Raw genomic sequence first — 17,506 nt, 5'->3', positions numbered from 1 at the left:
GGAAAGTAGGAAAGATCCTTTTATCATTCCAGGGGCCTCCATAATGTTAGAATATTATTAGCAAACACATAGGCATGTGACATCCTGAATTTGGTAAACCAATGACAATATTTAGTCTCTCTCTGCTAGAACAACAAGGTGTCAACCAACCTTTGCTTCTATAAGAATCCTGGATTTAGAATTTGCACCTATAACTCCCATTTGTGAAATTTAGAAATAACTGACAGAACAGAAATGAAGTTGCAGTTTCCACCATGTAGTCAAATATCCAATTAAAGTTCTTCACTTATTTTTCAAGAAAACTGGTTGACTCACTTTAGCTGCTGCTGCAGTAGCTAAGTCCACAGTCAGAATTTGCAAACTCACACTTGTATATCCGAGAACCTTATTCTTCACCTATCCAATTACAGGACACAATAGAGTAGTCTCATTTTAGCATTCTGTATGCAGCTTTTTGACACAGTATGTACAGCTTATTTCCAATTTCCGCCTCATATTTTCTGTAACTGGGGTATGTTGTTAGCTGTCATTCCAGGTATCACAGCAATGGTTTTAGTTCTCTTGGTCAAATGAGTCACTGCTAGAATCCAATAATTTGCCAGGTACTTTTTTCCAGATGGCATTTCCTAGTGTCTTTCCTCTAACAGCCACTGATATAAGGTTCACAGTCTGAGAAGCAGACTGTACTTACTAAACCTAGCCCCCAGGTTAAACAAAATGGTACTGTGGAGGCCAAAACCAGCTCTGGATCCACCGGACATGTCTACACAACCACATCTTTAAACTCGGTCTCGTAGCTGTAGCTCCTACACCACGAGTACTACCAGCCCCTCAGAAGCTGTAGTCTGTTGTGAGTCTCATGACACCTTCCTTCATGTTTATTTTTGCCTCTATAGTATATCCTTTACCTTTCCCCCACCAATCCATAGCCCTGTGCCTGGTGACTTAACTGGATAAGAAATACTCAAGACATTAAGGAGAGACACATTTGAGTATATGAGAGAGTAGAGAGGAGGACACATATCTTAGCTCTGTACACCGCCACCTCAGGGCTGGGGTCCGGGACTGAACGCAAGGGGGAGAGAAAGCTAGCAGAGCACCAGCTTTTTCTGTGCTGCCTGACAGGTGCCATGGACCGAAGCACTCCAGACAACATGCCTCGATGGGCTGTATTCCTCTCAACTGTAAACCAAAATACGCACTTCCCTGCTTAAACCGCTTTGTGCTAGAAATTTGGCCTCAATGACAAGAAACTAATGTGGGTCCTATTATCATGTCTTTTCATTCATACCACATCTATACATGGAAGGAACCGAAGGCTACAGGCACTCTCTTCATTCCAAACTATGGGCTGGGATTAACAAGAAAGTAACTGCAGAGGTAGAGGCAAGGGGACCAAAGTTCAAAGCTGGTCTTGGCTGAATAATGAGTTCAAGGCCACCCTGGGCTACATGAAATCCTGTCTCAAAAAACTAAAAAGATGATTCAGAGGTTAAGGGCCCTTGCTACTCTTCCAGAGGACCCAAGTTCAGTGCAGGAACAGTCAGACTACTCCAGCTCTAGACTTCTAGAGTCTAGAGGATCTGATTCCCTCTTTTGGCTTCTGTGGCCACTGCATTCACATGCCATGCACTCATGCAGATACAATTAATTAAATGTTTGAGTTACTAAAAAAATTCAGAGGTTTGGGGTTTGGTATCCTGGCAAGAAGGACAATGAGGCTGCAGCACTCATAAAAGAAACATTGAAATGGTATATGCAGAACCCAAGCTAGACAAGTGAAAACAGAAAGAATAGCAAGTAAATGGGAGAAAGTCAATGGTGGGCAGATCTGAGGTTGAAAAACTACCACAAAGGGTTTCTTATGAAACTTAAATGGATCGATAAATACAGAGGCACTGATCCTCACACAAAATCACTGTGAGGTAGAATTTTCAAATTCAGTAAGTAGTCCAACAATATTTTACAAACTAAACAGTATATTAATCAGACAACTGAAAAGAGAAAGAAAACTGTTTCACTCTGAAAATAAGATAAGATGCGTAGGGGCATGCCTTTAATCCCAGCACTTCTGGGAAGAAGGGGTTGGGTAGAAACAGGTGGATCTGAGTTCAAGGCCATTCTGATCTACATATAGTGTCCCAGGACAGCCAGAGCTACATAGAGAAGGACTGTCTCAAAAGGGAGAAAAAAAGGGTCCGGGACAGGATGTACTTCAATGGAAAGGAGATTGCTAAGCATGGTTGATACCATGGGTTTCATCACCAGCACCACACCAAAATTTAAAAAAAAATTATTTTAAAAAGTTACTTTTACTATGTACTACTTCACCTATATACATTTTTTTTAAAGAAAGAAATTTGAAGCTCCAAAATGTAATTATTTTCTTTCAAAACACTCACACTCAACAGGACAAATCAGCACATTAAATGGAAAGCTACAATATAGTTTCCTCCTGCACTCTTAACTGATTTATGGTCCATCAAATACATTTCATCTTTATTACATGCTGTCACAGGCATATTCTCTTCTCTTGCTATTTGTAAGCAAGACAGAACTATACATGTCCAATTTTAGTGCCGCATATTTAACAAATGAATAAAATCTCTACACACACTGATAATGTACGAATTCACAACCTTGGTAAATGGTATAACATTAAACAACATCAATAGACACTTAGCTCTTTCTCTCTTTTCAAAAGGTTCTTTTTAGTATGTATGTTCAATATTAAATTGTTACGACCTACATCATCAGATTTTTATTAAGTACATAGAACCAAACCAGGAGCTTGCTAAAGTAGTTTTAAAAGCAGTATAACAAACTCTTTTTTTTTTTTTTTTTTTTTTTTGGTTTTTCAAGACAGGGTTTCTCTGTGTAGCTTTGCGCCTTTCCTGGGACTCACTTTGTAGCCCAGGCTGGCCTCGAACTCACAGAGATCCACCTGGCTCTGCCTCCCGAGTGCTGGGATTAAAGGCATGCGCCACCACCGCCCGGCCAAACTCTTAATTTATACTTTTACTTTAAATAATATAAAACATTACTCTCCATTTCACACCTTGCAAGAAGGACTTTATTTTTCTTCCAAGAAAAAAGATACTTGCCTTATTCCAAAATAAATAGTTGGTTTATTTCAAAAGTGATAATTATATGAAAAGAATTGTTATACAATTTGCAGGTGGTAGTATAAAATGTCACTGAAGTTCCAGAAGTTCAATAAATTAATATTATTAATATTTTATTGTAATAATACTTTAAGATTAACTCTTAGAGCGCTGAAACACTAATATATCTAACTGGTATCAGAGGAGAGAATGGTCTCTACAAGCAACCTTGGAAATTTGTCACCAGCATTAAGTTGCTTATAATGTTCTGTCACTGGTGAGATAAAAGCACAGGATGCATACTTATTGATTCTAAGGATGACACTTGGCTGACAGGCATCATTAATTAAATAAGCTACCACCCAGATTTTTTTTTAATCTTCATAACCGAAAAAAGAAATTCAAATCTAGAATGAAATTTAATAGAAATAATTTTTTTTCCTCAGAGATATCTGGACAGGATAACTGACAAACTCTTAGGAAGAATAAGAATAAATTGCTGAGGGAAATACCCAATCCCAAGGATTTAACTAAAGTCAAGGGCAAAGTAAGTTAAAAGACCAACAACATACCTATACAAAAAGAAGTATCAACACTGGGTAAGAGAACAGGAAGGAAACATACTTAGTAAGGTCTTGTATCCAGAACTTTTTGCAAGAAGTCTTGAAATACACAACCTTCCAAGAGCAAAAATGTGGGTGACATAAACACTAAGGTCATGGTGTTACTATACGTGGCCCCTGGCCACTGCCCTACTGGACAACATTAATAGAAGGCCTCTATTCCACTTAGATTAGATTATATTTATATACTATGCTCAAGTATGGGGACTAGATGTCAAAAGGAATTTACAAACGCTCGAATTTGATCAGCAAAGTAACCAAACAGCAAGGAAGGTAGCATAACTGAATATTTCTTAGAAAAGGGAAAAGTGTCGTGGAGGCATATTATCTTAAGCTGTGTTACTTATTTAGAGGTAAACAGTTTCAGTTATGCTTTGAAGGCAAATTTGTAGGCCAGAATAATCAATTTAAAGAAAACCCATCTGAACTTCAAAGAAACTACCCAGCAATCTACATTCGTGCAAGACAGTGGAGTAGAGCTAACGGACCTAGTCTTCAAGCACAAGGAACGTCATAGAGTTCAAGTTGGATGATAAACCTCTAAGAACCTGATCGATCGTTCGGTTATGTCGGCTCATAAATTGGGATCGCCTATCTATGCAACTTTTTGGTAAAATGGGCCTGTTAAGATGTCTTAAAACTAATGTCTATCTTCGGAGGTGGAAGTGTACAGGGGAAAGAAAAGGAGAAGTCTTCAGAAAGGGAAACAAAGGCGTGGCGGGGGTTTACCACTTCAGCATCTGCTCACCCCTCACTCTCCGCCCCCCACCCTTCCTCCTTCCCAGAGGCCATACCCCCCGGATTTGCGGGATCGAAGGTCACCATCTTCCAAGGGCTTTCCCCCAGGGCACAGGCAACCAGGCAGACACCACTTGGAGACACAGAGAAGCCAGAGGGAGCGCGCAGGGTTAGGACCGCATCCCTCATCCACCTCGAAGCCTTGACCAGCTCGTCCCCACCGCCACCCCGACACCTCACCTCCTCCGGGCACCGGGGAAGGACGCCAAGCCAGACAGCTGGGAAGATGGCGTCACCTGTCACAGCAGCAGCACTCGCCTCCTCCTGGAGCCAGCCGGTGCTGCACTCAACTCGTTGGTCCCCAAGCAGCTCCCAGGACCGACCCAGAGCAGCGTAAAAAACCGGCCTATTCCCGTACTGACACGACCGGGCGACCCGAACTGGCGCGCCCGCACTTCCGGTAAGCGCGGAAGTCCCGCCCCCAGATACACTCCACAACCCACAGACCGGAAGCCCCGCCCCACGCCCAACGGCTGCGGAAGTCCTTTCCCGGTTTCCTTCGTACTGTCCCACGGGCCTGTGGCGCGCGGCTAGTCTCCTGTTTCGGCTTGCGGCTTTTGCATGGGTTCCTGGCGGCCTCCACTGTGGCCTAAGTAGGCCGAGCCAAGACCCAGCGAGTGACTGCAGGAGAACGAACATGACGCCCTCTGGTGGCGTAAGCCGACCCAGCACTTCCCCTGTCAGGAACTTCCCCAGTCACCGGCACTGCTAGACCCCAAATCCTACACCCTACAAACACAGTACAAACGATCCTTGCAGGAATGGCTCCCCGTAACCCCGGAGCGTCGGTGACATGGGAAAAGCACGCGCAGCCTCCGGGGCCGTGGGTACTCACCACTGCAGGTGTTCCGGTGAGGGGTCCACGGTCAGGCAGGTTTTAAGTCCATCTGTCCTAAAACTTGCGCAAGCCCAAGAACTAGAAAGGAAAATAATCTATTAAAATGCAAGGTCAAGTGTACTCCAACTTTAACTGGTTTCAGAATCTCTCAAATCCAACCCGCTTTACAAGCTGACTTGCTGGGAACCACTTCTCCGGCAGGGCTCTGTGGGAGTCCTGCTATCTGGCTGCAGGAGAGCCTGATGGAGATAGAACTATTAATATTTCAGCTTATCTGCAGAAGATGACTCACCCAGTTTCCTTCTGAAATATCTGATCACCATTGGCTAAGAAGAGAAAACAGAATCAGCTGTTCACTGCAAAAGGTGGGACTTGAGCTGCCTTTTTTTTTTTTTTTTTTTTTTTTTTTTTTTTTTCTTTAATCTAGGTTGGGAAGACCTACATAACAGACTGGAACCATTACATAAACAGCCTCCTTGTCTTTGTGGGCAACTTTAACAGGGTGCTTAAAACTCACCTCAGGTAAAAGCATGAAGGCATTTTCCTTCTACATGGGTCAACAAATCTTCCTCTTCCTATAAAATAAAACTAAAGGCTAGGATTCAAGAAGCAGTAATAACAATGTTTGCTGGAGACGAAACAAATTTATTATATTTGGAGACTCAAATAACCAAAGCATTCTGTACAAGAAAATGGGAGAGTGTTTGTGTATTCAGTATAATAACCAAAGCTTACCACTAGAAACAATTCTATAAAATGAACTGAGAAAGAAATTTGACTTCTCAGGGAAATTATTGTCAAGCTTGGAGGCTATGATTTTTTTAATAGTATTTTTATTTTATAATCAACTTAATTTCACATATCAGCCACGGATTCCCCCGTCCTCCCTCCTCCCATTCCCTAGCCCTCCCCCCCCCCAATCTACCCCCGACTCCCACCTCCTCCAAGGCAAGGTCTCCCCTGGGGAGTCAGCCCAGCTTGTCAGACTCAGTCAGGCAGGTCCAGTCCCCTCCTCCCTCCACCAAAGCTAAGCAAAGTGTCCCAGCATAGGCCCCAGGCTCCAAAAAGCCAGCCCATGCACCAAGGACAGGTCCTGGCTCCACTGCCTGGGGGCCTCCCAAACAGTTCAAGCCAATCAATTGTCTCACTTATCCAGAGGGCTGGGTCCAGTACCATGGGGGCTCCTCAGCTGTTGGTTCACAGTTCATGTGTTTCCACTAGTTTGGCTAGTTGTCCCTGTGCTTCCTCCAACCATTGTCTCAACATCTCTCATTCATACAATCCTCTCTCTCGCTGATTGAACTCCCAGAGCTCCACCTGGGGCTTGGCCATGGATCTCTGCATCTGCTTCCATCAGACACTAGATGAAAGTTCTATCATGATAGCCAGGGTGTTCGGCCATCCGATCACCAGAGCAGGTCAGCTCAGGCACTCTCTCAACCATTGCCAGTAGTCTACAGTGGAGGTATCTTTGTGGATTTCTGGGGACCTCTCTCTAGCAATCTGCTTCTTTCTATTCCCCTGGGGTCTTCATTCATCATGGTATCTCCCTCTCCGTTCTCCCATTCTGCTCCTGATCCAGCTGGGACCTCCCTCTCCCCTAAGCTCTCTTTCCCCTGACCCTTGCCCTCCATTACCCTCCCACCCCTAGTTTGCTCATGTAGATCTCATCATGAAGGCTGTGATATTTAAGTAAAATTTTATTTAGTAACAATGAATATATAAGATTCTGCTGTTAGTGGTAGCCAGCAGAAAGCACTGTCAACCACAATCCCATACCCAAGTAACATTCCACTAGGTGACTTTTTTTGCAACAAAGCAGCCATGTTTGGATGGCACTTAAGATACTGTTAATGGAAGTACATTTTATCTTTGATATATTTAGGGTTCCATAAAAAAACAGAAAATAGGAGTTGGTTTGGTTGGATGCTCATTCAGAGGACCCAGGTTCAATTCCCAGCACCCACATGATGGCTCACAACTGTCTATAATTCCAGTTCCAGGGTATCCAATGCCTTCTGGCCTCCTCGAGTATGAGGCACACAAATGATGTACATACGTACATATAGACAAAACACTCATACACATAAAATAAAAGTTTAAAGAAAAAAACAGCCTAAAATTACAGAAGAAGAAGCAGAAGTGAAACTCTTCTCTGTGCATATTAGCCATTTAGAAATAGCTGTATGAACCTGAGCTGCATAAGGGAGTCTATGAGTGTAAACTGCACTATTGTGCATTCAGAATCCTACATTTCACCATCTCAAGATTATACACAAAGATGTCATTGTGGAGATGTCGCACACCCCCAACCTCATGGCAACACCTGAATAACCCAGTCTTCACAAATTACAGTGTTGAGATGCAAATATTGTGATATTTGGTTAGCTTTATTATGCTGTGATCAAGATGCCCAATAAGAAAAGGAAGGGATGATTTCTTAAGGTATGTGGTTTCAGGGGAATTAGTCCATAGTCACTTGTGCAGGATATCGTGGTGGTCAGAACATCTGGCAGAAGAATTCTTCACCTAATGTCAGACAAGAAGCAGAGAACAGGCGAGAAGAGGCCAGGAATAGTAAACTCCTAAAGGTTCATCTCCAGCCTTAGGCCGCACCTATAGTTTCCTGACTCTTCCAAAGTAGCATCCCCATCTAGGGAACATGCGCTCAAAATGGGAACCTGTAGAGAATATTTCATATCCAAACTAGAACATTCTGTCCTTGACCCCCAAAGACTCATGGTCATCTCATAATGCTAAGTGTGTTTAGTGTACTCCCAAGAGTCCCCAAACTCTAACAATCCCAAAGTATGCTTTAAATTCAAGATTTATTATTTTTTAATTATGCCGATGTGTATGTGCATGTGTGAGTCTGGACACATGAATACAGGTATCTGGGGAGTCCCAAAGATAGTGTGGACCTCCTGGAGTAATAGGCCATTATAAGCATCTGGACATAGGTTCTAAGAATCAAACTTAGGTTCTCAAGAGCAGTTCTCACTGTTAAGAGCTGAGCTATCTCTCCAGCCACCTCAAAGACTTCAAGTTTCTTCTGAAACCCAAAACAAGCTTAGCTATGAACCTATATAAAAACAAGTTACATCTTTCAACATTCAAAGCACAAAATAAATATTGCTGTTACACAGGGATGAATTGCTGTGGATATCGTTTTATATAAATAAAACACTGATGGCCAGTGACCAGACAGGAAGTATAGGCGGGACAAGGAGAGAGGAGAATTGGGGAAACAGGAAGAAGGAAGGGGAGAGACACTACAGCCACTGCCAGGACAAGCAGCATGTAAAGACGCCAGTAAGCCACCAGCCATGTGGCAAGGTATAGATTTATAAAAATGGGTTAATTTAAGATATAAGAACAGTTAGCAAGAAGCCTGCCATGGCCATACAGTTTGTATGCAATATAAGTCTCTGTGTTTACTTGGTTGGGTCTGAGCAGCTGTGGGACTGGCGGGTGACAAAGATTTGTCCTAACTGTGGCCAAGGCAGGAAAACTCTAGCAACAATGAATAGGAGAAGGATTCCAAAGTATAATTCCCAAGTCTCATCTCTTTGTATACTAACCATGTAGATAGAGCTGCATGACTCTGAATTGTATACACAGACCTGTATATACATAAAGAAGACTTTTGTTATACATTCAGAATCATGCATTTGGACTGGACCAAAGCAAGACCAAAATTCAGCAAGGAAAGCATTAAAGCTTATAGCTTCATATCCATCTGGGTTACATAGTAGGGCTTGGACAGCCTTTTGTAATCTACATGCTTCTCTTGGGCTTGTTCCTGTCACTGTGGCTTTCTTTAGCAAATATTCCACATTTCTAGTATCTCTAGCACTCTGGGGTCTTCATTGCAGCAAGAGGTTCACATTCCTCTATTACCAGCATCCTCTATTACCTCTCAGATAAACACTGCCTGTGTTCTGAGACCTTCCTTTGAAATCTTAGTGGAATCCTCCATGACCACATTGCTCTTACATTCTATGGGCCTGCAAAACTAGCATCATATGGACAATGCTGAGTTCATCTGCCCAGATCCAGACCCTTTGGGTCATAGAGCATTGGCCTCAGTTTCTGGGTAACTGGACTTCAGAAAAGTGTTTCTTCAGGTGGCCCTATTCCTTGTAGCTTCGCAGTGATCTCAGGGGACAGTCAAAATGGGTTTACAGTTTTATACCTGAGTCCATGATGGGTAGAGTTATCCAATTACTGAAATCTCCTGAAGGCATCTTTCACTATCCCAGTGCAAACTGCAAGATCTCTTTTCATTTTGTTTATGGTTTTGTTTTTGTTTGAGATGGTCTCACCAGGCAATGGTGGCACATACCTTTAATCTCAGCACTTAGGAGGCAAAGGCAAGTAAATCTCTGAGTTCAAGGCCAACTTGGTTAACAAAGCAAGGATAGCCAGGACTATACCTGTCTGGAAAAACAGAGAGAGAGGGGGAAGGGGAGGGGAGGGGAAAAGAGAGGAGAGAAGAGGAGGGGAGGGAAGAGGAGGGGAGGGGAGAGGCAGGGTCTCATGCCGACCAGCAAGGTGGCTTCACTATGTGGCCAAGTTTTTTTTTTTTTTTTTTTTTTTTTTTTTTTTTTTTTTTTTTTTGGTTTTTTGAAACAGGGTTTCTCTGTGTAGCTTTGCGTCTTTCCTGGATCTCGCTCTGTAGACCAGGCTGGCCTGGGACTCACAAAGATCCACCTGGCTCTGCCTCCCGAGTGCTGGGATTAAAGGCGTGCGCCACCACCGCCCGGTTAGTGGCCAAGTATTTTGAGAACCTGTTTCAAAAACATACAAGTGCTGGAATTTTAGACATGTATCACCACAACCAGTTTTCTTTTCTAAGAAGTAAATTTTTAGTTGGCCTACAAAGTAATGGTTTTATTGTGCCATCTTCACACATATATATTACAATAATTTATTCTTATTAAATCCCTTTCTTGCCTCCTGTGCTCCTCCTATCCCGTCATTGGTCTCCTTCCTCTCCCAGATAGTCCCTCTTGCTTTCATTTTATGAATATTCTATTGTTTACTCCATCATTTAAACTCTCCTTTTAAAGCTCTCTCCCCAATCATAGTCCCTCTTCTACTTGTATGCCCTTCAAACATGGAGTCCACATATGATAGAAAGTATGGTACTTTTGTCTTTCTGAGTTTGGCTCATTTTGCTTAACATAAATATCTGTGGATACAAATCTCCTTAACAACCATACCCTTCTATGCCACAGACATTAACTTGCTGCTCTTCTAGCCAAACGGCCTGCTTCTCAAATCTTCTCCTCTGCTTTTGGCTCCCAGTTCTCACTGTAAATATGTCTAAAAAGCCTCCAGTCAAGACGATAGCATAACCTGAACACTAAGCTGTCTTGAATTTTCCCTGATAAATTAATTACTTCACTACCTTTAAACTTAGCACCTTAGAAAGTCTCAGGATGTGGGCAGAATACAGACAAATTCTTAGCTAGAATGTAACATGAGTAGCCTCCAATGTGATACCTAATGTAGTAGTTGACATTCCTGTAAACACCAGCGGCCTCCAGAGCAGTGCTTCCTGTCTGCATTTCTACAGCACTCTGGTCTTCAGCGTTCACACCCGAATAACATAACGCTCTAGGCTTTTCCTAGACTGCTTCTCCAAACACTTCAAATTTCTCCTGCAAAAAACAATAGCAAAGATTTAAGAACCCTGTTATTGGGTATGGTGACTCAAACTATAATTCCAGACTTTGGAAGCTGAAACAGGGTGATCACCAGGAGATTTAGGCAAGCCTAGGCTATACATAGTTCCAGGCCAACCTGAACTACAAAATGCCCCCCCCCCTAAAAAAAAAAAAAAAAAAAAAAAAAAACCTGCCAATGTTGTCAGATAGTCACTGCATGATTATGCTTCCTCTACTTACTAGTGTTACATCTCCATCACCAAATATCTGACAGACATAACTTTAACATGGAAGGGTTTGTTTTGGCTCATGGTCTTAGAGGCTCTGTCCATGTTTTCTTGGGCTCCTGAGCTTGTGCAAAAGCATGTAGAAGGAGAGAGTCAGGGTTAGATATAGCCTCAAGGATATGCCTTCAATGACCCACCTCCTCCAGCAGGTCACCTTCCTACCTTTCACCACTTCCTAATATTCCAGTAATACCATTGTTATAAATCTATCATACATTAGGCCACAGGCCAATCTTAGATGGCAACCTCAGATGGCATTTTTCAGGCACTGTCCACATTTCACTAGAGAAAAGGTCTCTCTTGGCCTGAATATCATCAGATAAACTAGGCTGGTTGGCCAGAGAGCCCCAGGGATTTATCTGTCTCTGCCTCCCCAACTCTGGGTTTATCAGCGTACCCACCAGGCCCAAATTGTTTGTTGATTGTTTTTGAGACTAGTTTCGCTATGTAGCTTTAGCTGGCCTACCACTCACTCCTAACTGAAACTCATAGAAATCCATTTGTCTCACTCTGCCACCTGAGTGCTAGGATTAAGGTGTGTGCCACCACACCTGGCTCCAAACCATCTTTTTTAATGTGGGTTCTGGGAATCGAACTCAAGTCCTCATGTGTGGTGAAATTTTATTTGTGCTGAAATGTGGTGATACTGTGTCCCTCAATATATTGTGCATCTTAATAAACTTAACTGGGGTCGGAGAACAGAACAGCCACTAGATAGACACATAGGCCAGAAAATGGTGGCACACACACACCTTTAATCCTAGCATTCTGGAGGCAGAGATCCATTCCTCCATTGGAATCTCTGTGAGTTAAAAGCCACATTGGAAACAGCCAGGCATGGTGACACACGCCTTTAATCCCAGAAAGTGATGGCAGGAAGCAGAAAGGTATATAATGTGTGAAAACCAGGAACTAGAGTCCTGTTAAGCTTTTAGGCTTTTGAGCAACAGTTCAGCTGAGATCCATTCGGATGAGGACACAGAGGCTTCCAGTTTGAGGAAACAGGATCAGCTGAGGAACTGGCGAAGTGAGGTTAGTTGTGGCTGGTTTGTTTCTCTGATCTTTCAGCATTCACTCCAATACCTGGCTCCGGGTTTGTTTTTATTAATAAGACCTTTTAAGATTCATGTTACACTCATGCTTTGACTTCAACATCTAAGCAATCTCCCCTCAAATACTGTGTTTTCAAGAATATTCTCATCCAACCTAATCACACACGTTATGTGGTTTTCCCCTCTTCCTAAAGGATTCCAAATATTCAAAGAATATGAAGTGAGGTCCTAAGGCAATAGAAGAATCAACCAGCCTGGTGGCTTGGGTCTGTAGCCACAACTACTCAGGAACTTGAGACAGGAGGATCCCAAGTTCAATGCATGTCTGGGCTATAGAGTGGGTTGAAGGCAAGTCTGGGTAACTTAGTGAGAACCTATCTCCAAGTTTATAAAAGTGAAAAGAGAGGGCTGGGTATATAGTCCAGGGATATATTCCTCACCTAACACACATAAGGTCTCAGGCATGATCTTCAACAATGGGTATATGAACCCCTCTCCAGCTCCTCTGACTTTACTGTAACACTCACTGAATATTTCTCAAACTCAGTGTGTTAATTAGCTTCCCATTGCTGTGATCAAATACCTGTAAATAAAGGAGGAATTATTAATTTTAGTTGATCATTTCAGAAGTTTCAGTCCATGGTCACTAGGCTGTATTGACTTTGAGCCTGTGGGGACAGGAAGGTGATCATCATGATAGAGAGGGCATGATTGAGCAAAACTGATCACCTTACTGAAACCAGGAAGGGCATGGGAAGAAACAAGATATAATCTTCAAGAATGTGTTCCCAGTGACCTAGTTCCTCCAACTAGGCTCCTGTCTAAAAATGTCCATTATTTCTTAACAGTTCCTTCAGTTGCCAGTGCACTAAGGGATTAATCCACTGATAATACCATAATGCTTATGATATCATGACCCCAGGCTCAAGCTCTAACTCCTGCTGTGTTCCTGCATTGAGGACCAAGCCTTCAACACATGACCTTTGAAGCTTATTTCCTGTCCAAACCATGAGCAATGAGGAAAAAGAATTTCCTTATATATTTCTTTAAGATTTTAAAAACTCAGTCTATTGGTTGGATTATTCTACCACTTTGTTTCTTTTCTCATCACCCATAATACATAAAATACATAAAACTGATTGCAAAACTACTACAATGTAATAGTTGAAGAAAACCTCTGAAATCATGCCAAAGGTTTCACATGTACAGTGCAATCTTATGTAATTATAAAAAAGCAATTATTTATTTTCTAAATTCCTATATTGTTCATCTCTACTTATCTTTTGAACCTTATACTCAAATTCTTGGTACTGTTGGTTGGACCAGAATAAGATTCTGATACAAAAGCAGATATATAAATCTAAATCAAGCAATCCATAGCAAAGGCCAATTCAAAAAGAGTGCAGGACTTTCCAAATTAGTCCTCTAGAAAGTTCAATTAAAATAGAGGGCATCTACCAATTGGGACTAAGGTTGAAAGGATCTGAAAAGCTGAAGAATCCCCAGAAAGGAAACTATTACCATGAAGTACTGAACAACTCAAAGGCTAGTAATCCAGTTAGAAGTTATAGACTACTGCTGAGTTTCTCTGAAATATTAGTCTAGAACTATCTTCCTTCCAACTTTCAAAGATAACACACAGCTAAAGATCTGTTTATGAGCTACTAAGTTTTATTTCCCTTCTAGCTCTACAACCCTTGTCCTTTTTTCTAGCGTTGTTTTGATAAAATAAAAACAAACATGTACATTAAAATATTTCAAACTAGGCATGTTAGTGCATGCCTGAAATCATAGCACGTAGGAAGCCCAGGCAAAAGGTAAGTTCAAGATCAGCCTAGTGCTACATCACATCTCAGACACTTTCCTCAGCAATGGAGAAATACTACTAGTCCAAAGCCAGCATGAGGCTACATCATATCTCAAACACTGTCCTTACCATAGAGGAAAGACCATTAGTACAAGGCTAATCTGGATTACTTATATCTTTTCAGTTTAGCCTGTGGTGGATAGCAAGACCTTGTCTTCAAAATCTCCAGTCACAGGTCTTGAGAAAATGCTCCTACTTTTTTTTTTAAAGATTTTAAATTGTTGTGTGAATAAGTGTTTGCCTGCATTTATATATCTGTATCCCATGTGTGCCTGGTTGTTAGTGGCAGCCGGAAAGTGTCAGATCCCCAGAACTGGAGTTACAGATGCTTGTGATCTGCCATGTGGATACTAGGAACTGAATCCAGGTTCTCTACAAGAGCAGCCAGTTCTTCATGGCTAAGCCATTTCTCCAGTGTGCCTCCCTCCTCATCTTGATGGGAAAAGCTACAGGGTCATTTAGTTTACAGAGGCTTCTGATGGAAAAATAATCTGCTGTAAACCATTTCAAACAGTTGTATCTGGAATAACACCTGCAGGAGCCATCCTGCAGGAGTAATAATTGAGCAATACACAGCTGTCATTGTTGCGTAGCTTCATGATGTCCATCCAGTATTCAGAGTGGCTGGCTGCTTGGCTGGTTGGTTGGTAGTCTTTTGCTTAAGGAATTCTATGCACCAGAGAAGGGGTATCTGTTAATTAGGCAATCAACCCTCACTTCCCATTTCAGATCATTTAAAGGAAAAAATAACATAGAGGGAATATTTACAATAAAAGCTTATTATTACCATTATCAATGACTTACTAGTATTCAACAGTGTTTTCACAAGGCTTCATTCCTGACCTAGACCCACAGGGAAAGTTGCCTAATGTGTTTCAAGATTATTGATAATATTAATGTGATTGCATGGTAGTAAATAATGAAATGCGTCATCTACATTTGAAAGACTTGCTTAATTCAGTAACTCATTATTTCCCAAACAACCAATGCATATTACAAAACCATTCATAGGAAATGTGTATTTAGGTTTACAACTAAAACCAGTGAAGTATTAGTATGAAATTTTCTTTTAAATTTCAAATTCCTGAGCCATGTGTAGTGGTGAATGTCTTTAATCCCACCACTAGGAAGGCGAACTCAATGAGTTTGAGGCCAGCCTGGTCTACAGAGTTCCAGGACGGCCTGAGCTACAGTGAGATACTGCTTCAAAAAAAAAAAAGAAAAGAAAAAGTTCCAGAAATGGGAAATCACTATTACAAAACAGAAAAAGACAGCCCATGTGCTTGTTTATCAAAAACTAACCAGAGCTGGGGAAATGGCTCAGTCGGTAGGTAAAGTGCTTGCCATGCAAGGATAAGGATCTCAGTTTGAATCCCCAGAATCCACATAAAAACTGGGCCTTGGGGGGTGGGAGGAGGGAGGACAGGGGAATCTGTGGTTGGTATCTAAAATGAATAGAAAATCTCTTAATAAAAAAATAAAATAAAAGTTTGAGACAATTAAAAATGAAAAAAAAAAAAAAAAAAAAAAAAAAAAAAAAACCAACTGGGCCTGGAAGTGTACCTGTGATCCCATTGCTGGGGAGGCTAAGATTGACAGAACTCTGGACCTTGCTAGCTAGCCAGTCTAACCAATAATCCAGCTCCAGGCTCAGTGAGAGACACTATCTCAAAAAATAAGGGACAGAGCCTTATTTTATCTTATCATTTTATTTTTTTGAGGAAGACCTGTCATCAACTGACCTCCACATATAAATGCACACACACACACACACACACACACACACACACATATGCACACAAATGACTGTGATCACCTGGAAGCTACTGAAAATACTTGTTTGCCTACTAATTTGTCACATAAAACGTTCTTCATACATTTTACCTAATACAACACACACAGCTGTGTCCAGAGTGTCTAGAGACCAACAAGTTTGAGAACTGGTGCACCGCACTGCTTAGCTGACAACTTCAGAATATTGAATTCCACAGGCATTGGACTGGAAAGAGGGTTGGGTAAAGTGTGAAAGCATAAAGAACTGAGCTCAGCCGGGCGTGGTGGCGCACGCCTTTAATCCCAGCACTCGGGAGGCAGAGCCAGGCGGATCTCTGTGAGTTCGAGGCCAGCCTGGGCTACCAAGTGAGCTCCAGGAAAGGCGCAAAGCTACACAGAGAAACCCTGTCTCGAAAAAAACAAACAAAAACAAAAAAAAAAAAAAAAAGAACTGAGCTCAAATTCCTAGCACCCATGTATAAAGTCAGGCATACCAATGGGTATCTATGATCCCAAACTGGGGAGCAGAGGCATGAGGATTTGTTGGCTATTCAATCTCAGCTAAATCAGTAAGCTCCAAAATCAATGAGATACCCTCTCTCAAAAAATAAGATGGAGGGGCTAGCGAGATGGCTTAATGGGTAAAGGCACCTGCCCCCAAGCCTGAAGACCTGGACGTGTTACTCAGAACCCACGTGGTGGAAGGAGAGATAGGACTCTCTTAACTGTCCTCCACCAGAGCACTGTGGTATGCCCATTCACACGCAAAATAAATAAACCTGTAATTTTTAAAATGTTAACTAAAAAAAGTGAGAGGAAGACATCATGTACCTGAACACACACATGCATATAATGCATATACTACACATACACATCACAAAAAATAAACGAATTGATGTAATAGATAAACTTTCGACCAATTTCATCACATCTCATTTACACAAACCTCATATATCCTGTTGTGAAAGACTTCTAACGTATAACCTTGCTTCACTAAATTTATTAAGAATGGATTGTCACATGATGGTTTGATGACTATCAAATTAATCCAGTCCAAACGTTGGTTCCCCAACCTGCCTCAACTTCATTTAACTTTGCTGAACAATTTATTCCACATTGCAAAGCACCTTGGGAATTAGCGCCGCTGCAAATTACAGAATTTTCTTACTGGAATAACATGTTGGGGAAGCAGGGTTAAATCTTCTAAACCAATAATACATTAACAATGATTTCTTGATTTTTCTTAACTTTCATCAAGTTCATCCAACTGGAGTTTCATTCCGCCCTCTAGGACTGATCGGGCAGTGGTCTCTGGGAAGAAAAGCAGAGGCATCCCTGTTAAAACACTGCACTTGCTAGAGCTCCCGTCTCAAGGCGTCTGACGTCATCACGCACACACACCCATGTCAGGTCAGGGGCCCGCCCTGGCCTTGCCGCCAGCTGATTGGCGAGCCCGGGCATGGTCGAAGGTGCCATTGGCTGGTGGCCGATT

At 42.0% G+C, this 17,506-nt stretch overlaps 1 protein-coding gene and 1 long non-coding RNA gene across 2 annotated transcripts in view; both read right to left on the bottom strand.

The window, feature by feature from the left end:
• Wdr37 (WD repeat domain 37) overlaps nt 1-5,638 on the bottom strand; it is a 60,604-nt gene extending 54,966 nt beyond the window's left edge. Inside the window, 1 exon segment of the mRNA XM_028859399.1 lies at nt 5,361-5,638. The gene's annotated coding sequence lies outside the window, so the exon portion shown is untranslated.
• A 4,502-nt stretch (nt 5,639-10,140) lies between these two features.
• On the bottom strand, nt 10,141-17,443 carry LOC119088043. The gene is made up of 3 exons (XR_005091612.1): nt 17,183-17,443; nt 12,815-12,957; nt 10,141-11,029 (listed from the first exon to the last, which is right to left on the bottom strand). It is a non-coding gene; the product is annotated as an uncharacterized LOC119088043 (long non-coding RNA).
• Between the last annotated feature and the right edge of the window lie 63 nt (nt 17,444-17,506).

Source organism: Peromyscus leucopus, chromosome 5 (assembly GCF_004664715.2).
Source record: "Peromyscus leucopus breed LL Stock chromosome 5, UCI_PerLeu_2.1, whole genome shotgun sequence".
Classification (NCBI taxonomy): Eukaryota; Metazoa; Chordata; class Mammalia; order Rodentia; family Cricetidae; genus Peromyscus; species Peromyscus leucopus.
This window is presented reverse-complemented; position numbering and strand designations above follow the sequence as displayed.